The 20,559-nt window shown below is 42.5% G+C and overlaps 1 protein-coding gene across 5 annotated transcripts in view; it reads left to right on the forward strand.

The window, feature by feature from the left end:
• The first annotated feature begins 1,409 nt into the window (after positions 1-1,409).
• KLF12 (KLF transcription factor 12) overlaps positions 1,410-20,559 on the forward strand; it is a 235,166-nt gene continuing 216,016 nt past the window's right edge. For 4 of the 5 annotated variants that reach the window (XM_058835439.1, XM_058835447.1, XM_058835473.1 and 1 more), the window contains exon 1: positions 1,410-1,539. The gene's annotated coding sequence lies outside the window, so the exon portion shown is untranslated. The remainder of the gene's footprint in view (positions 1,540-20,559) is intronic. The other variant, XM_058835456.1, reaches the window with a different exon arrangement.

Genomic DNA, 20,559 nt, shown 5'->3' on the forward strand with positions numbered 1-20,559 from the left:
ACTTCTCGTTTTCGACCTGCTCTGACCACGGCTTCTGCCAGGGGCCGGTACAGCACCCTGATTATTTAAAAGGCCATTAAGGTTCCTTAAATTGAATGGCCCTCGACCATTGCCCAGAAGCCATCTGAGCAGGCAGCCCTGGTCAAAGCTCACCTGCGCTCTGGCCACACCGCGTTTCCTTCATGCAACACGAACCACAGGAGAGGAGGCAGAAAACAGCCACATCAGCTTTACATTAACAAAAGGCTCTCCAAGGCAAGAGAATCCCCAGGTACCCTGTCAGGCCAGCTTAATAACTTCAATACTGCCCAGGCACGGACCAGGATCTTTCCACCAAATATTTCACTGTGTAAACATGTGTAAGAGTGCTTTTGAAAAGAAATAGAGGTTTGCTTCTTAAGGTTTAACTGACTCTTAGGGTTTATATTTGTATTTCCTAAGGTTCTGAAAGTTCTTTTAAAATATTAACGTAACAAAGACTTTATGTTTCAAACAAACTTTAAGATTATGGAATCTGTTCCCCTGTATGTTGTTATTAAAACCTTTACAATCCAGTATCTGCAGCCCTTACGTGAGAAAATTCTTCCCCATAAAGGAAGTTCTCAGTTTGCAAGGGCGCGACTCGGGCTTACAAGCGCTGACCAAAAAAAAAAAAACACCACCAAAAAACCAGCCCGCAGCCCCACGCCTCGCATACTTCTCACGAGCTGCAGCCTGGCTGTGCGAAGGAAACAAAATAAAAGAGAAGGGAAAGGCTTGCAGCGCTCAGCCCCAGGTAACAGCGGGGGCCTGGCCCGCTCAGACCCTCCGGCGGCGCGGCCCTGGTGCGCGCACATTGCCCAGTGTGTCCTTTCCCCCCGGGACACCCCTCAGTGTCGCGACCGCGTGTCCCCCCCCGGGGCCCCCTCAGCGCTGCTGCCGCCCCGTGCCCCGCTCCCCCGAGGCGTCCCCACCGCCTCGCCCCCCTCACTGTCCCCTCGGCGCTCCCACAGCCCTGAGTTCCCCCCGGGCTCCCCCATGGCCCCGCACCCCCCTGAGCCTCCCCCGGCACCTCCTTACCCCGCCCCGCCCTCGGCGCCCCCCGCCCCGGGCCTCCCCTCGGCGCCCCCGCTGCCGGCCCCCCCGCTGCCGGCCCCGCCCGGCCCCTCCCCGCGGCGCCCCGCTGCCCTGCCCCTCCCCGCGGCCGGGCCGGGGCCGGGGCCGGGGCCGGGAGGCGCGGCCGGGCGTTCCCGTCCCCACCCCCCGGGGCGGGGCGGGCGGCGCACCGGGGCGGCCGCGGGGCGGGGGCGCGGCCCCTCCCTCCCTCCCCTCCCTCCGCCCGGCTGCCGGTGGGGGCGGGGACGCGCCGCATGCCAGCGACGCCACCGGCGCCCGCCGTGGCCGGAGCAGGGGCCGGGAGCTGGGGAGGGGGACACCGGTCCGGACCCTTTGTCTGAGCGGCCGGCGGGGTGTCGCGGCGGCCCCACGCGAGGCGCGGCCAGGCGGTGCCGGGAGCCTCCACCCCCGGCCCACCCTGCCCGGGCTCATCATGTGACGCGGGTAAGTCGGCGGCGAGCGAGCGCCGCGGCTCCCCGGGTGCCCCCATTCATTTCCCGGGGACGGCCGCCGGCTGGCTCCGCCGGTGCGGGGTGCGGGTGCGCGGGGCACTGCCCGGGGAGCGCGGGGCGGGCGGACAGACAGACACAGAGCGGGGACCCTGTGTCAGGGAAGGAAACAGTTTCTTCTCCTGCTCTGCCGCTTCTGCTCAGGTCTGTGCCGATTCCCTTTCTTACCAGGATAAACGGCTAACGTGTGTGGGTTTTGCTGCTGCTGTCCCAGCCGACCCTCTATTTAAACAAACAAACAAACAAAAAATCGCTCCAATACTGAAGTTAAATAATTTTAAAGAACAGGAGGGGGGCAGGGCGCCCCCCCCCGCTTCCCCCGGCGCCGCCGGGGCGAGCCGGGGGTTAACGGCGGTGCCCTCCCTCCCCCGCTCCCTCCCCCGCTCCATCCATCCCCTCCTCCCTCCTGCCTCCATCCCTGTCGGTGCCCCGGCGGCAGCGACACCGGGGTAGGGTGCTAGGGGCCGGCCCGAACTTTTCCCTCAACTTTCCCGCTGAGGCTTTAGGAGGGGAAAAAAAGGGGTGGGGGTGGCTGTGAAAAAAGCGGGGGGGGGAATAAGAAGCGATAAGCGGGGAACGATGAGCAGCGAGCTGGGAGCGCCCAGCCCTTTGTGCTGCCGTCCCCGGGGGGGGTGTGGGTGGGGGCGGATGGCCCCCGTGCGCATTCTGGGCTGGGCAATTAATATATAAAAACAAATATCAAAAAAGTATAAAGTGTAGTGCTCTGTGGAGGGGAAAATCGGAGTGTAACGCTGTATGGGGGAAAAAATCGGACTATAACACGCAGTGGGGAGAAAAAAAAAAAGCGAGTGTCGTGCTGTATTACCTTCTACAGAAATAATTATCTTCTGTGGAACAAATGCTCGTTCTTGCAGAAGTCGGGAGCTTGGGGAGCAAACCGCTGGTATTTACATTTAACGCGTGAGCCCAGAGCCGCTGCGGGAGATTGGTTACCCCATGGCATCAGCGTCACCCTGTGAAGCCCTCCGAAAGCTTTCCGCTGCTGGGATGAAATTTCCTCTGGGATGAGATGTGGGCTCTATCCGCCTCCCCCAAAATCCTGCACCACCGCTGGTGGCTGGATGTTGGGGGAGGCGGATAGGAGCTACCAGACGGGTTATTTTATATTCCCCTCCCCGTGGTTTGCAGGGATGCGATGCTCCGGTCCAGACAGCGGTTTTTTGGGCTTTTTTTTTTCCGGATCTTGGCGTGGCGTTCAGTCCCGCAAACGGGCTTGCGTGGGAAATAATATATTTTATGCGCTTAAGGAGGAGGTACGAGCCCTTTCGGTAGGAAGCACTGAAGAGAAGTTCACTTGATCGGGGTCTGTATAGAGCTTGTAAAATACTGCTAGCTCTTGGCAGCCCCCTTCCCCTGAGTAAGCCAGTAAACTAGTTTAATTTTTAAATTATCCATCGTGAAGTAAATGGTACTCTTCTCCCTCCCTCCACCACCCTTTTTTTTTATTTTTTTTTTTTTTTTGCTTTCCACTTTTGGTCTCGGCAGGTAGATTATTCGCGGCAACTTTGCGAGGCTGCTTTATATAGCGCTGGCATATGGGCTCCATTTTCTGCTCTCTGGTTGGTCTACAACTCTGAAATGCACAGGAACAGCAAAGTGGTCGCAGCGTGGGATTAGTAACTGTGCTGAATAGGTCACAGATGGGGCGATAGGAACATTTTATTAGTGACGTAAGGCTGCATAAACCGGGCCTCCTGGTTTTCTTTTTTTTTTTTTTTCTTATATATGTATATATATATAATTTTCGTGCTGGGAGAGGGGGAGTGTCTTGAATATCTTTCTAATGGGACGTAATCAATTTGAAACCGCTCTCTGAAAGCTGGCATGTCACCTATCGTCACAAACCAACCGCGCATAGCGAAGGGAAACATTGCGGATTTTTTTTTTTTTTTTTTAAATGTCTTTTTATTTTTTTCCCCTCCCCGTGCTGCCGGAGGCTTTGGCAGCCGCTGCTACGCTGCTGCTGGCAGGTGCCCGGGCTGGAGGCTGGTGGATGACATCACCCCCTTGGTGACACCCATGCGCGCCCCTCCCCGGGCCAGCACCCCCGCCCGCTCCCCCCCCACTGCCTCCGGAACAACAGTGGTGGCATTCTCCTCTTTTAATTTCTTTTTCTTTCCCCTTTTAGTATTTTCTTTCACCTTCCCCAATCCCCCCCCCCCCCCCCCCCCCCACTGTGCGCGGTACCTGGAACTGGGAGGAGGGGGGCAGTCTGAGGAGCCCCTTTTTTGTGTGGAAAAAAGCTTTTTGACAAATATGTAATGCTATAGGCCATTAGATAAGTGAGTGCACCTATGCTGGATGGGCTGGGAAGGAGTTTAGGATATGGGAGATTCTGTTTGTTTTCTGCTTCTGCTAGTGAGGCAGTATTAGATATATAAATAGGGGGGATGGGAGATGATGTATTTTAAGTTCTGTCTTTTTCCCTCAGCAGTAGTTCATGATAATATTTCCAGGCCTTTCTTCACTTTCTTGTAAAAAAGGATTTTCTGGAAAGGCTCCTGATAGCCCAAGAAGACTGTGTAACAACTTTTAAAAATAAACTTTAAGATTCCAGAACAGGCTAATCGTGGAGTCCTCTGCCAGCTGTTTCTGTCAGGATCAGCCAGACCTGAACATGCATGTGCAGAGTTTCACTCCAGATGCGAGGAGGCAGAAATGTGGGGCTGAAATAGCTCTTCCCCTGGGAGATGTTTGAATGGGCTCAGCAGAGGGCTTGGGCTGCAGAACTCTCTGATAGTGACTGTTTTCCTCTTTGCCTAGACCAAGGTGGTGTGTGATGGTAACCACCACAGACAAATAGAAATACAGACCATGTATTTGGCTGCCTGGGGAGCTCTCTGCTGCACAGGGCAGGTTGCAAAACATCTGTTGGTAGAGTTTCCAGTGGTTCTAGGGTATCCCATTATTTAGATTTTGGAAGGTCTGTAAGATAATGTAAACTTGTGTGCCTTTTCTCATGGCTGGGCGCATGATGTCCAGTTATGCAAGCACATCCAGAGATAGAGTACTGGAGCCTCCTTGCTTCAGGCTGCTGGATGACTTACGTGAACCTTGCACAGCTGTGGGCACCACTTCTCTGTATGGCCAATCTCCTTGCTCTTTCCTTCAGTAAGTGTTTGCTTTGTGGAACAGGTCTCATCAGTACAAAGTTGGTTTTGACCAAGTCTTAGTTTGAATCAAATAAAATAGGAGAGTCTGAATGATGTGTTTGTTCATTGATAAAGATGGAAATATGAAAACACTTATTTTTACTGAAGGGTCTTGCTTGTGGCTTTTGAAATATTTTATCTTGATTTCTTTTGTTGGAGAATGATTGTGGTTTGCCTTTCCTTGACATAACTACAAAATAAGTAAAAAAATAAATTTCCTGAAATAAAAATTTTGTTTTTAGAAAAGCTGAAATGGATGCAGCACCCAGACTTTGACCTTCTCAGCTCCTGACTAGTGGTTGTTTACTACAGCTGCAGCTGTGCGTCTTTGAAAGAGGAGGAGCTGCACACACAAGCATGCTCACTTTTCCTGCTAAGAAGAAAACATGTAATAAACACACTGTTTCAAAATGAGATGTTAAGTGAAGTGTTGAGCAGCCAGGTTGTGGCTTTTCCTGTCCTTTGTGCAAATTGCGCTGTGCTGTATCTGTAAGACAAGTTTTGAGTCTTGCAAGTGCAAAACATGAAAGCATGAAATGAGTACGTTTCTTAGGCAGTAAAAAATAATTTAGTTTTTTTAAAAAATTAAATTCATGCTTACGCTAGAAAGGAGAAATGCTTTTGCACTGTAGTACTGAGGACACTGTCAACATTGTTTGTCATCGGAAAAAGTTTCATGTAACCTTACCCTGTGTTCAACAACTGAACTTTAGACAGTCCTCTTGCTTCAACTGAATAATTTTTTTTGAAGCTGTTACTAAACGCAACTCCCCCCAAACAACAGCAAAAGTTATATTTGATGATTCAGTGTCAAAATGATTGCATTAATTTATAGCTAGACAGACATATGTTGACAAACTTGAAGTGTTGATCAGACTTTGCAGCACTGTTGCAAAAGTGTGTGAAGCTGGACCAATCTGAGGAAAGCTGTGGTGTCAATTTTGGTTTTTATATATATGTGTGTGTATATATATATATGTAAATATATATGTATACATGTATACACGCACACACACACATATATATATATACATATATATATATACCCCAACCCTAATCAGGCTGTGTTTGCATTTTGAACCTCTCTTCTGTGCAGAAAGTTTGCTTAGATTTTGTGCCCTAAGTGAACTTTTTCATACTTCTGCAGAGTTTGGTGTGACTGATAGGTTTGAAGTTTGTATGAAGTCTATGCTCTTGTTTGCTCCCAAGCAATGACTATAGGAGATTAGCTCAGTTGGTCAGAGCATGGTGCTAATAATGCCAAGGCAGTGGGTTTGGTCCCTGTGTGGTCCATTCATTTAAGAGTTTGACTCAGTGATCTCGCAGGTCCCTTCCAAGTCAGAATATTCTGTGATTCTACAATTTGAAAAAGGTGGACTGTTCTTCAATTAGTTCTATTTACCTTTTAACTGTAGAGAACTCTTAAAATAATACTGAGAGATAGAAAGAAGAGGGAAAATGAATGTGGTTTTGCCACAAGGTGTATCTATGCTGTATGTAACACTTAGCTTACGTGGACTTTCTTGAGTTTAGCGTAATAGCTCTTCATATTAATTAGAAAGCCTTATCTAAACTTGGGACTAAACCAAAATTGAATTACTATATAATTTTTTTTTTTTTTTTTTTTTAATCTATATCTGCTGCCGAGTGATGTGTTTTGATCAAGAGAAGACAAATTTAAATTATGGCATGTCTTGGTTCCATAGGTATTTCTGTAATTTCCTGGATTTTTGGGATGGCATGGTGGCATGAACCATCCCAGTGTTTCTCAGATTTATGGTAAAACTTGGGAGTGAATATGTAGAGTCATGTGATACATATTCAGGGACTGTATGCTCTATACTGTCTGTTTCTTCATGCACATAACATCTGTATACATCAACTCCTGTGCCAGAAGAGTCCCTTCAGCCGCAACTATAAGGACAGAACTTACTTGGTGTTGGCTTGCTGATTTTTTTGTTTTGTTTTTTTCCAGTTCAGTAAGATCACAATGATGCAAAAGCTAAGATTTATTGGAACTAAAACTGTGTCAGGAGCAAGGGAGATGATATGATTAAAGACTATTAAAAGTATATGCTCAGTGATACTAAATAAAGTCTGCCACACAGTGACATTTCTAGCCCTCTGAATGCGATCCTTGTAATGTCTGTGCATTTTTTAAAAATCTGTTTTGTTTATTTGTACACAGATTTGTTTGGTTGGTTTTTTTTTGTTTGTTTCTTGTAACAAACGCCCTCATGTACAGTGTTGTTTATCCTTTTGTGGGTGGCTGGCAGTGCTGGCAGCCTTTGGAATTGCAGTGCAGACCAGCACCACTTGAGTTAAGGAATGTCTGGTTAGCAGTAGAAGCTTTTGTCCTCTCTGTGAACCAGCCTTCAGGATGGGAATGAGGCGTGCTCTTTGCTAATGGCTGGCACGGTATTTGCTACATAGCAGAGTAATGATGGGACTCAAAAATCCCGAGCTTTGTTCCTGGCCTGGCTGTGGGGCGAGCGCGTTCCCGTTGTTTAAACATAGAACAATCAAATGCATGACCTTGGACATCAGCGCTGCTAAGGGGATAATTAATCAGATGATGTATCATGGCGGGAGACCCGAGTTCTAGTCTCGTTTTTGTCATGTGTCACCTGGGACAGGCACTTTGTTACCCTCTCTGTAAGGTGGTAAGAAGTGACCCTAATTCCCTATTAATGCGGGCTGTTGTCCTGTGGTCAGAGCAGCAAAGGGCACAAGGTTTTGCGTGCTAATGCTGATCCTCCTGATGACTGCCTAAATAATTTCTTTTTCTCTGCCTTGTCCAAGAAGAGCTTTTCTGGCGGTGGTGTTGCGTCTGTTCTGGAGCCTTACAGGTCCCTGACAGCAGCATGGGCAGCACAGTGATGCTGGCAGGCTGCGTGGGTGCAGGGGGTGTGTGCTCAGAGCTCAGGCCAGCTGGAAATAAGGTCAGCTCCATTCGCAGAGTTGGAGATGCTATCAGTGAGCTCTGGAAGCCTTCCTGAGCATGAGTGAACTGTAGTTCTCATATACTTTGTTCAAGTCTTGACAGGCTGCCATTGACAGGGGTAAAGGCAACTATCTGTAACCCAGCATTTTCTCTCTGTGGATACCAGAAGGAAAAGCTTTCAAAAAATGTACTCTTTACAGAAACAGTACTGAATTTGTTTTTGCTTTTTATTTCACTACCTAAACTGTCAGAAGTGGCTGGTGTGTTCTCAGATACTTCCAAATGAGACTTTTTAAAACCAGTATTCTTCTACTGAGCATTTCTGTTGAATTGATTGCAGTGTTAATTGGAATATGCGGTATTAGAAATTTGTTACATTAGTTTCAAGGAATACCTGTGGCTCATTGCTTAGCATGGATATTATGCTTTTGTTTTTTCCCCCGTGGTACCAGCATTTTCAGATGGTCTGCAAACAATTGAGGGGGCTTTTATAGCAGACATAATAATATGTTGTCAGCTGAGGTAGCCACTGAGATATTTAGGATTAATGATATCAATTGCCAATTCCTCCTAGAAAAAAAGGAAAATAAGGACTATGAGTACTATGTAGTAACATTTGACAGGAATCTGAGCAGGACTTAATTTAAAATCAGAATAATATAGAAATGGGATGGTTTGTTGTTTTTTTTTTTGGTATCTGTCTTTGAGTGTTTAATGCTGGCATGAAACAGTTTTGAGTTAGACTTCAAATATGGGTTGGCAGTGCTCTAGAAGAGCATGTAAAGAGCTGTGATTGATGACACTTTAAACTCTTTTAAAGTGTTGGACAGTAGTTGGAGCTCTTCCAGTTCCTTTTTCAGAGAATCTTTCAGTTGCAAGAAAATTGCAAGTGGGAAATGAAAAGATTTTTCATAAGAAAAAAATAAAAGTAGAGAAAAACATTCCTTTCCACTTTTATAAATTGGTAGCAGTTACAGGGTGACTTAATTTTTTACTTGTTCCATCTAGCCAAGGAAATCTTTAGTATAGACAGTGCCCTACACAATTTTGAAAGGAAAAATGAGCTTTTGAAAGTGAGAACATGCAGAGTAGGTCTAGTTAGGAGACAGATTCGGGGGCTGCTATTTCTGATAGCATTGCCATTTTCACTTTTTTTTTTGAGATCTACATTCTACTAAATCAACATTTGACTAAAATGTTTTTGTTGAAAGAGTATATCTTGATACTTGGAGACCTCCTGTTTTGAGAAGGTGGTAGATTTGTAATTTTTGATTACTACTTTAGTGGGATAAAGTTTACAGTAGTCACATCAAACAAACTTAATAAACTGTAAAAAATAATGAGATTTAGTGCACTTTCTCTGCTTTGCATCCCGGTCAGTGTTCAAGATAGATTTATTTTGTGCTTTCTGTAGATGTGCTGTCCTTTGGGCTTCATGTGTTGCTGGATTTAGGAGCACAGCGTTTCCTTTGCATTGCGATGCTAAAGAAGTATGTGGGATAGGCAGGGATGGAAGGCTGAACTCTAAGCATAGCAATCACAGACACCTGCCTAAGTCAGTTCTGGTGGAGAGTTTGTATAATATACTTTCCTTTTCCAAAAAAGAAGAGCTTAGCTCATCGTTGCCTCGGAAGCGTGTACTAAAATCACGACACCAGAATAATTCTTATGGTCAAAAGACCTTCAGAAAACCTCTCTGTTGGCTGACAGTACAGGAAGTCTCAGATGTTTAGTTCACACGTAAATGAGTACATTGTACTTGCTAAAAAATAAGTGAGAGAGCGCTTGCAGTGCTCAAATCCTGTGAGAAGCACTGGAGGCCCTGAAAGGTTTGGTGGTGGTGAAGAAGGAATAGCAGTTTCTGTGGGTTCTTCTTATGGCTCTAGTTGTTTGGTGTTTAACTTAGCCCATATATTGTAAGAGCAGGTAGACCCAGCCAGTCTGTGATTTTCTATAGTAGGGACAGCATCAGGGGCTTAGTGGTTTGGTACCCAAGTCCTCTTTAGGGCATAGCCTGAAGCCTATCAACAGAAATGAAAGACATTTGTACCTTCAGATCCCATTTCTTCCCACCCCCCCAAATACTTTTGAAGTTCCACTTGTGTGGCTTTCATGGACACATCTTTTTTTTCTTGCCTTAAACAAAAAGGAAATAAAAAAGAGGAATCAAAGTAAAAGAAGGAAGTTTCTTCTTGTGACGGATTCTGAGTGCAGTTGATGCTGCATGTTCCCATCCATCAGTTCTCATCCCCATGTGTTTAGTTATTGCACTGCTTTCTGCCTCTTGCCAGCAGCACTGCCTGGCCTCTCTTTGGGCGAGGAATGCTGCTCTCTTCCTCTTGCTGTAACCCTTCTGTTGATAACCTTGTCCTTAAAAAGCTTCTGAATTCTTAAAAGCAACCATATTTTCTGGATCCTGGATTATTTGAAAGTGGCTTCCCGTCAACAAAAACCATTGCCACTTTAACTACTCCCCACCCCTGTTTTTTCCTAGCATTTCCACTTGTACAATTTTCAAGACATCTGACTAAAGAAGCCTTTATAGATTACATTTATATGTGTGTGTGTGTGTATTTGCTAAAATTGGTACGTGCTTTGCATCAGGTTTATTTTCTCAGTAGTTCGGTGCCTCACTGGCAAGCCTCTGGAGCAGGCCTGCCCTCCTGAAAGCAAGGCTTTCTGTGGCAGAGGGAAAGGTGGGGTGAAGGTGTTCCCCTGCATTTGGCTGTGGGTGCCATAGTATCTTTCAGCAGGGTTACTTCCATACCCAAGCTGACTCCTTGGATATTACTGCGATATCAAAAATAGAAACATGAGGTTAGTGTGAAAAGTTTTTTCATATTGCTAATGTATTAGACAAAAATAATCAGAGGAAATATTCTCCTTGTGATAGACAGTGTAAGATCTAGTTCAGAAAATGCAAAAATTATAAACTCTCAATCTGTAACAGTAATTTTTAAATGAGAAAACAGAAAGGAGACACATACTATGGCAATCACTTGGTGTGATCTAAAACAGCAATTCCAGTCAGTATTTGACAGACAGTATAGAGTTTTCAGTTTAAAAGTTGAATGACTAGACTGCAGTTCTTTTGAAGCTTGAGGTTTGGCAGCTGCGTCAGGTACAGAAATTGTGTCCTAAAAGTGTCTTGATAGTGCTGAAATGCCATAGAAGAAATGAAGCCACAAAGCCACATTTAACCAACATATAAGTTGCAAAGACTTTTAAGGATTTCTGTCTGGATGAGCAAGTTTGAATTTAGCCACAGGTGTTCAGAGTTCAGAGTCTTAGCTGGTGGTGGACAGGTTGGCATTTAAGCAGATAGCACAGGAAGTGTACAAATTGAATATAGTGTATGCACTGGAAGGACTTAATGAAGTAAGAAGAAATATTATATATATTGTAGTATCTCTCATGGTATCAAATTGTGGTTTCATTGGTTTGTATATCAGAGGAGATCACTGTGATCATCTAATTCAATTTAAGTATTTCCAGCAGTAGAGTATCACCTTGTCCTGCACAAACTGTGCATGGTCTCTTGGAGCTGGAACATTCGGTGAGTAGATGTTTGTAATGTAAAAAACTTTATGCTGTGGGAAATCAGCTGTTGTCTTTGGTGAGAGGTTCCAGTGGTTCTAATTACTCTAATCTCTGTGCATTATTTCCTCCCTGAATTTATCCATATATTTGGCTTCCAGCCACTTAACCTTGTTATACTTCTGTCTCTTAAATGAGTGGTCAGCCAGTCTCCTGTCAATTCCTTCTCCGTCTTCATTCTCAGAATATGCATAATTGAACAGTGTTTTACTTCGTGGCTTTAAAAGATGGTGAGTTGATTGAAATAATTTTGACTTCAAAGTAGTGGGCAGGAAAACTTGATTTAAACAATCAAGTTTAAATGGTTTAAACAGTTTAAATCTTGTTTGGTTTCTGCAGTTCTTACTCATTTTCCATTCCCAGTACTGTCTTTTGGGTAAGTGATGCTTAGTGTGCTCTGCTGATACACAGCAGACGATATAGTCTTTACGCAGAGTATACTCAAATTTTTATTTGAGAGAATGGATTGTATGCATACCCATATATTTTCAAAGCTCATGGAGTTAATGTTCATTTGCTGTGTTTGAATTCTCAGATGTTTAATATTACAGTATGGCTGATGTGTTTATGATTTACTACATATTTCAGTTTTACCATTGACTTTATATTGACTTTGTCAGCTATACTTAGAAATTGTAACTTGTAAACTGTGGAAAACATCATTAAAATAATTTTTAATAATATCTTGATTTCTTTTTGATATGCCAGGTTACTTTAAATATCTTAATAAAATGTATTAATGTTATAATTAACTTTCATAATGAATAAAGGAAAAGTAGTACTTCGTTATTAAGAGAAACTCTCAATTTCTGTTAAAAATACCCTGGGGACTTTTAGAACTAGTAGCTATCACTCTTCAGCATATTGTTTACATTAAAAGACTGTAATAAAAACATATTTACCTAGTTTATTTTGCTCATGGAAAATTTTTCAACTTCTGAATGATCCAGTAATTTGTGGTGGTTGAATAAGCTGTGAGAAATAAGATATTCTGTTCTGCACCTGCTTATTGATTAGTTTGTGTTTCAGTTTTGTTTGGTCTGTATTTTTTACAGGGTAAGTAGTTTCTTTGAAACTTTAACAGTAAATGAGTACTGCTTGGGCATTGGTGAAAGAAGAAATGTAAATTGGTTTCATAAATTCAAGTGTAATTGTGGTGAGAAATTTAAGTAAGAGTCAGAATTTTTCATTGGAGCATATAATAATGATACCGGGAAAACCCATTTCTTTACCAGACAGGTTTTGGAGCACCCTTGGTTAGCCTGTTCCTTCTGAGCATTGTCAAAAGGTAGGATTGGCCAACTACTCTTGTTTTGTGAAACTGCATATGGAAATATTTTTTTTCAAATAATTTATTCTCAGCTGATGACACTGTTCTGATGAGCCCCAGTTCTCACGTGCCTTTTTGGGCATTTCTATTCAATATATTATCTAAACTATGAAATAGGATGCTCATTGGCCAAAGGTACCAGCTGAGCAGGAGCACCCACACCTCCAGTATTTGGTGTGCTTACCTTGTGCTGCACTTCTCAGACCTTCAAGTGTCTTACTCTGTTTGGGGTTTTTCTTCCTATGCTTTTCCAGAATCATTTCAAATTTAATAATGCTGTTATTGGGATAGTCTGCTCACTCTCCCCCTGCAACTGCTTTTCATTAATCATACTAATTTTAAAAGCAGTACTAAGAACACCTGGTGATTTTGCTGAGCTCTGCTCAATTTGGGGAAGTTTTGCTCTTCAGTGGTAATCTTATCTTTGAAGTCCTGCTAGTACTCAAACAAACCAGACCTTTTCACTTCAATTATTTCATGTTTTTTGGAGACATTTTTCAATGTTTAGGTGTACGCTGCTCTATTTCCTCAGTCTTTTCAAAGAGATACAATTATCTAAATAAAACTTAACTTCTGCATATTCTGGCTTCAAAACTGTGATCATAAGTAACCTTATTTTACAGGGCAACTAAAGATGTGCCTTTCTCCTTTTTTTTCCTGCCTTCTCCCTAACTTCTTGAAATAGCAGCTAAAGACCAAAGCAAGATTTTTCTTATTTGCCAGGTTTTTCATTGTGTAGTTTCATTCAGTGTGATAACTGCCTTTCTACTTGTATTTGTCATGGAACCAGGCAAAATGATGTAGGACACATAGCTATCAAAAAGCAGTATGGCTGGAAAGGTAATTTGCTTCTTCCTTGAAGAGGGAGAGGGAAGCTTGTTGGCTGTTGTGCTTTCTTTTTGCAAATTGACGTAACTAGTGCAGATCCTGTGAGAAGGATCAGGGCTAGAAACAAGGACCATTGTGCAGTCTAACCTTGTGCAGCAAGTTAGAAAACTGGAAAGTGGTGGTCAGAGGAAAGGTTTTATTAATGTTTCAAGCTGCCTGAGAGCAAAATTAACCAGGTAAAGAGCACTAGAAATACATCTCAGCACGATGGAGACTCTCTGGTGAAAGAGTATCTCTTTATGCTCTTGAGAGAAGTCCAAATGGGTGTTTACTTATCTTTGTTTTAAAAAAGGAAAATTAAATACATTACAAAGCTAATTTTAGAATCACCTCATGCACTGCTGCTGCAAAACAAATTGGCATGTGAGGAAAAATATAACCTTTATATGATCCAGATTAAGATAAGATTAACTTTTGGTGATTTGTTAGTCCCAGCATTTGATGCAGTTCTTCCTACTTGACAGACTGTTCTTCAGTGTAGTGAAGAGGTTGAGGCTTCCAGTGGGATGCTTTCACTTTCCTCCGTTGAGCTTGCTACTCTACTGTTTCTGATCTTTATGTTCTTTAGGAACCACCAGTTCATTAAGAAATAATCCCATACTATCCAGCAGTGATGTGCAAGGCTCCTGAATGAAGCTCATGAAGGTCTCGACGTGGAACTTCCTAACTTTGTCCTCTGAGTACAGTGCTTTGCTTGGCAAAGAAGAAATGTGAGCCTAAAGTATTTGTGGTCATTAGTTTAAAATCTTTTCCCTGCAAAGGCTAATACTGATTTCATTTTTTTATTCAAGGGGAATGTTTAGGTGTCGTTTCTTCTTCACCAGTAATGTTGCTCTTGCTTTCTCCATGGAATGACTGTTAGTCCTTTTATCTGTTTTTACTTTTAAGTTTTTAGGGGTTATTTAAATACAAAATCAGTTTCTATTTCACAATTCTCAATGTAAAAGCCAGTCATACCTTAATTTACATTTTCATGTTATAGATGACATAGCATGTTATAGGTCCCTGGAGCCCTGAGTTTCTGCTGGGGATTTATTGCAGCAGTTCCTGAAAATAGTGTGGTGAAGCAGTAACCCCTTGGTTTCTGGGTTGGTGCCACAGGCAGCTGGAGCTCCACGTGGTGGTTCAGTGCTAGTGTCTTGTGTTATTGGAAAAACTTGTAGTACTTCTTAAGTTGCTACATGGAAAGCGATTCCATTTCTTTCATTTAGGTCAGGCTTCCAGATGCTTTTTGTGTCCTGCTCTTCCCTAACTGGGACAGCTGAGCTGTGAGGTGACCATGACTTCACTTGCAATCTAGCGGGAGGAACCCCGGGGGTCCTTTCCTCTCCTTGCAGTCTGGGTGTGGTCTGCCTTTTCCATGTGTCCTTGTGTTTGTTCTGCCTCCAGGATCTTGGGAAATATTTCTGTTATTTCCCATCTGTTCCCCAGTTGTACTCTTGGACTTCATGTACTTCTCTCTTCTCTGGGATGAAGGCAGGATGCAAGGGGAGAGAAGCTACTAAATTAAGGCATGTGGAGAGGGCTTAAATGGTCCAAGAAAAATGAAGGTGTGTGTTTCATGAGTAAATGGTGGGAAAAGAAAGCCCTTTGTTGCTCAGTGTTGACTTAAGGTCTTTTGAAAACTACTTGCTGCTGAATATACTTACTGTGCAACATGGATTTCTCTTACCGCAGCACTGGTTATTGTCCCCTGAACATCTTGTCTGTTACTATCATCTCAGTCATGAGCTGTGAAATGGCATTTTTTATTCTGCTGACAACTTTAAGACTTGCTGCAAGACAGAAACTGGTTTTTGCTACTTGCCAAAGAAGTTTAATTACCTAGTGTGATGCCTGGTATGTTGCATTAAGGGATTCTGTTGCAATGGGTCCATTTTTGTTGTTAGAACAGTCCTCTGTTGTAATGTCAGAAGTCTACTGACTTTTACTCCTTCAAGGTTTTGGGTTTTATTTTGTGTGCTGTTCCCAAATATGTGTCTTTGTAGGTTGCAGATTTGTGCTGGATGCAGTGATTTGCTGCAGCCAAAGTCCATGAGTTTGACTCGATGCGTATTACATCTGGAGGAGGTTCTCGAAGGGCTGGTGTTTCTTTGTTTACCCTGAGCCACCAAAAAGCATCCGTGTCTTAAGTAGTGTTGAGTTTCTCTGAGTAAGCAAAATGTAGCATCCTAAGTTCTGGGTATGTTTTGTGTATTAAAACAGTTACTGAAACTGTCTTGTAGGTAGATGTGAGCTGATGAGAGGATGTGATATGTATCTTTCTAGTCTGTATTCTTTTGGTGATGCTTCAGAATCTTTGTTTTTCAGCAAAAATGTTTGGACACAAATGCTCTCTAAATATATAATTTTAAAACACTTTAACTGGCTATTTGGAAACAGAAGTCTTACAGAACTTCTAACAGACAGGAAAATTAATTTCTGTGTTGCTTTGATCTTCAGTGTGCAAGAACACAAAAGTACTGTTGCAGGCATTTTGTTTTAAAGTTCTAAGTCTTCACATTTATCAAAGTGGAATTCATAAATTTGTTATTTCTGTTTAAGATTTCACTTTTTCCTCCTTTCTTCTTCAGGTAGAGATGATATTGCTATTTAGCTTATAATCTTGCTTCTTCCAAAGATCCCATCAACAAAATTACTTTGAGTATATTTTGTGCTCCTCACCATTTATTTTATGTCTGCAGGATGCAGTGAGCAGTCATGCCTTAAATAGTTGTAAATATCTGTCAAATAAGAAAAATAGTAAAAAAAAATCAAGTAAGCAGCATTTATTACAACATGCTACGCTGTTCCTAGATTTGATTTCGATCTTCATTAACATCTGAACATTACTATGTGATGCATAATAATGTTTTTAGAGAGGGTGGTGAGATATGTTCTGTAAGTGATGTACTGACTGATAATTTGGAAGTCATTTAATAAGTGCCTCATTTTCACACGTGCAAAATAAATGTAATGCTATTTACTCAGGACACTTCTAGGTCTACCATTAGGAAAAATACATACAAAAGCTGAGTAATACAATGGTTATGTGTGCTTCAGATGTCAGGGTCCACAGAGATTCCTGTAGATGCTTGCTGTGTACATTACTTCAGTTGCCTCTGCATGATGATCTTTTTTGGAAGATATAAGGAAAAGTGTAACTTCTTTGTCAGACTGAAAATAACTTCTGTGAGCCTTGTAGCCATGAAAAGTGTATTGAAGAAGGCTGTTTGCAAGAGGTATTACCCACTTGGTTTCCCTGGAAACATGAAACATGATTTACAAATATTGACTTCAGAAAGCTGCAGCTTAGAGGTAATCCTAAACTGTTGGTTCAAGCTTTTAAATTAATATCTCTAAAGAGTTCTGGCCATGTTGAAAGTCACTGCATGTCCACGAAATGACTTTTCTAATAATTCTGTGTTTCTTGGTGTAATAGCCAATTCTGAATGATGGAGGACTGGAAAGAATCTGAGTTCTACTGGAAAAGGGATATTGAACTCAGAGCCCTGGCTCCAGTTTCACCTGTGCGAAACAGCTGAAGTCTGGACAAAATGAAAAAATTGATGCTCTCAGAAGTCAGATAGTTAGTGCCTTACCACTGATGGAGTTCACCTTGGAATGCTTTCTTCATGATGAAGTTTAAACACTGTAAATTATCATTCGTGTCTTGTAAATGTTTTAAAACTCAGTGGAGGATTATTTGAATGCTCCTTGTTACATTTGTGCAAGAGATTCATTGTAAGCTTAAGTAAAAATGCCATTTACTGGATAACTTACTTTTATTGTATATTAATTTTCATATACACCTAGTTTTAAAGACTGCTGGTCATAATTTGGTCTTGCTGGCCTTGTTAATTTTTTTTAAATGAAAGCTGCTTTATCCCTGGAGCAAAGTGTTTGGTTGTTTTGAAATTGGTGTTAAATTCATGCTGGGAGGATGGAAAGGGGCACCAATATGAGAGAAGAAGCATACAGCAGAGTATTACATACATGTTGTGAGTGCTGATGGCTGGATAATGATTGCATCTGTGCACTCATTAGTGAGGAGCAAATCTTGGTTCAGTCAGTCTAACTGAGGTGCTGCTGACTGTGGTTTAGTTTGTTCTAGTGTCACTACTGGCTTATGTGGTTCCAGTTACCACCCATCTCCTAGGGTGCATGTCCCTCTGTCACTCAGCTTCTGCTGTCAGCAGACTGGCCAGGATCAAAAGATTGCCCAAACTTCTTCAGTTTCACTGAGTTTTCTTAACTTGCATTGTTTTCCCGGTTCATCTCCCAAATAGCTATGGGCTCTGCAAGTATAACCAGGTGGTTGGAGGCATGAAAGCACCTCTAGATATTCCCAAAGGTAAGAGTAGGAAAGCCTTGTGTTCCCAGCGCTCTTAATCTAGAGGAGAATACCTCCTGAGCAGAGATGAAGTGAGATCTTGGGTTTTCTTGCAGAAAAGCCATGTGTTTGTCTGCTGGTTGTGGTGATAGTAGTTTCATGGCCATGAGGAGGTGGCAGGGCACAGTTTTTAAGAAGGTGTGATGCATTAAGATGAAAATGTAATGTACATTGAAAAAATATGAACATACAGGTCTGTGCTTCTGTTTTAGACCAGGGTAAGACTTTGTGTCTCAAGCCATTGGATTCTTTCCCCCCACAATGTCTTTCACATTTTATACAAAATATCATTACTCCTTATGAACTGTGCTTTGCGTGGAGATTATAAATGTGTTTATGGTGGGGGGCCTAAGGAGGCCTTCTGTAGCTATGTTAATTAAGGTAGGATAAGCCTAGGTCTGCCTTCATCTGGGTTTGTAGAAGGATTTTACCCTGGAAGTAGGAGGTGGGATGCAGGCACTTGTCTTGTAAGGATCAGGTTCTCAATATGCACAGGCATTGGTGGTGTAGGCAAGCAAGGACTGCTGGAACCTGTGGGTCATTGTGTCATATAAGATGGCTATGTCTGTGAGCTGTAAGTCTTGTGAGTCAAAGGACTGAGAGCAGATAGGACACCACAGAAACCTCCCTGCATGGGCCAAGCGGTGCTACTTTTCTCATCAAGCCAGTTGAAGTAAGCAGAAATGCTTTGCCCAATGGTTCTGTAAATAGTATCTAACATCCTGAAGGCTGCAAAAGTGTTTATCTCTCTGGATGCTAGGGAAGGATTCATCTGTGTTGTTATTCAGTGGCTGGTTCTAGGTGGTGAGGGCTGCTTGCTCTTGACTTACCCCATGCAATAGCTATGAATTACAGTGGAAGAGGCTGTGAGGAGGCAGAAGGATTAGTGAACAGGAGGAGGGAATTAGGGACCTGTGGAAAGAAAGTTCATATGCAAAAAAAATACAGAAAAGTGGAAAATGGCAATGTTGCAAAATCCCAGAAAACAATGGACACTCTTGTTGGTAATTTGTGTGCTGAAGCTTTAAGCTGAAAGGGAGGTCAGTAAACTGCAAAAAAGTCTTCTTGGTGTTTGCAGAAGGAAGACTGAGAAAGGGTAGCACTTGAGTCCTAGGGTGGATGGTTTTTTGTTTGGTTTTTCTTAAAGCCCGTGGATAATCAAAGCAAAGAAGGTAGGGTTGTGTGTATGGCTGAAGTCAGAACAGATATACAGAATTGTTCATTGAGGATTGTAACCATGCCTCAAAAATTGAGTATGAAGGCTTAGGATGGAGAACGTAGGAAGATAATGATATCAAGTGATATCTAGGTCTTTGTGCAACCAAATAAACTACATGGATTGCTGCAAAGTCAGTCAAGATGGGAACAAGGATTTACAGCGTAAGAGTTCTGCTAAAATTAGGGTTGCTTTCATGTGAAGCCATCGTGCCAATACAAACTGAATTTCATATTGCAGGATTGATTATAAGATAAATGCCTCCAGAGAAATCTGGAGAGAAGAAACTAACTTAAACTTAGAAGGACAAAGGAATTACTGCAGTGAAGACGTACAGAGAATTTTTAGTATACAAAAGTAGAAGATAAAAATGTATGAGATGGCAGTGTGATACTGCTTTTATTATTCTGGGTTTTTCATTTTATAATATGATGAGTGTCTTCCAAGTATCACTCACTTTAAGAGATTAGAACAATAGCTGTGTAAGTTATGCAACCTCTAAGGGAGAAACTGGGGAAAAAAACTCCTTAGACCTGTTGCTTTTTACTGATTTTCTAGGGCATTACCACAAAATCAGTAGTTGCAAAAATTCACTCCTGTAGAAAAATCACGGGAACTTGATATATTCACTGTTTTTCTGGTAAAATGTTGATAATATTTTTAGTTTTAGAATCCTTGCTGGTTTTAGCATGTATAGGTAGATTTAGAAACAGTTATGTGATATTTATTTAGCTGTTGTTTGTATATCAGAGCACCTCTCATCTTTGTGGCGGCTCTAAAGCAGCTCCAACCAGTATCAGTGTCAGTCTTCAGAGACATCAGCTCTTAGTCTAGGTTGTATTGAATTTTGTGGATAAGGTGATGAAAGAATTGAGAGATCACATTAGGCACAGATAAAGAGGAATATCAATTCAAGTAGAAAGTATCTCCTTCTTGTTTACCTTCAGCCTGTAATATGTGTGAATCTCTGACTATCAGCCAGTTGTCTTACCAGGCATGAGAGCTACAAGGTGTTAAAGCTTTCTGGACAGAGCACTTGTGTTATCCGTAACCTGATTATGAAAGAAAGAAAGAGAGCTGTTTCTTCTAGAGGAAGATGGAGACTTCTGTTTTCAGCTCCATAATAAGATGTTTTCGCATGTTGAAGCTGAAATCACATTTGAAGTGTTAAAGGCCAGGTTGGATGGGGCTTTGAGCAACCTGGTTTAGTGAAAAGTGTCCCTGCCCATGGCAGGGGGGTTTCGAGCTAGTTAATCTTCAAATACCCTTCCAATTCGAACCATTCTGTGATTCTACATGAGAGGAGCTAGTGTGGAGGTGAGTTGGAGATGGCAAGTCCTTTGAATCAGAAAGGGCCATTTCATGTCTTCTGTTCTGTGTCTGTCACCAAGCTGTCGTTGCTGAGTGTGAGGTTTGAGTCAGTGGCAGATAGCTT

This window comes from Poecile atricapillus, chromosome 1 (assembly GCF_030490865.1).
Source record: "Poecile atricapillus isolate bPoeAtr1 chromosome 1, bPoeAtr1.hap1, whole genome shotgun sequence".
In the NCBI taxonomy this organism is placed as follows: Eukaryota; Metazoa; Chordata; class Aves; order Passeriformes; family Paridae; genus Poecile; species Poecile atricapillus.